At 22.1% G+C, this 561-nt stretch overlaps 1 protein-coding gene across 1 annotated transcript in view; it reads left to right on the forward strand.

Moving 5' to 3' along the window:
* LOC116852601 (NADH-ubiquinone oxidoreductase subunit 8) overlaps nt 1-561 on the forward strand; it is a 2,757-nt gene that overhangs the window by 1,403 nt on the left and 793 nt on the right. The gene's annotated exons all lie outside the window — the stretch shown is intronic.

Genomic DNA, 561 nt, shown 5'->3' on the forward strand with positions numbered 1-561 from the left:
CTTCATAGAGATAAAAAACTGAATTTCTCTGAAAATTTCTGAATTTCTCTACATGTCTTAGAAACCCCCCAAACAGCACAAAATATTTGTAAAAGATTTACAAAATATTTACCAAATTTATTTGAATATTTTATAAATATTTACTAAAATGTTTCATAAATATTTTTGTGATTTTAAATATATCATAAATATTTATCATAAATATTATGAAAATATTTATTAAAATATATATACATTTATATACATTTATATACATTTTTCTCTCCCTGAATTTTTCTTAAATTTTCCACTTTATTGTTTCATACGCTACTTAATTCAATATAAATTATATTTCAAAAATTTGTTTACAAATTGCTGAGATTCGAAACTGAGACCTCTGGTTCTTGAGTCGTTCACCTTATCAACTGCACTACTGTCACTTTGACTGAGAGACGTTCCCTATACATATGATATATCCATATACGAAAACAAATGATTTATTTAAAAGAAAAGTACGTAAAAAATATATTTTAAAAATATTTACTTGTTTTAAAAGTAAGTAAAATGCAAATAAATCATTTT

Source organism: Odontomachus brunneus, unplaced genomic scaffold (genome assembly GCF_010583005.1).
Source record: "Odontomachus brunneus isolate Ranch 3 - 2012 unplaced genomic scaffold, Obru_v1 Obru_scaffold_238, whole genome shotgun sequence".
Lineage (NCBI taxonomy): Eukaryota > Metazoa > Arthropoda > Insecta > Hymenoptera > Formicidae > Odontomachus > Odontomachus brunneus.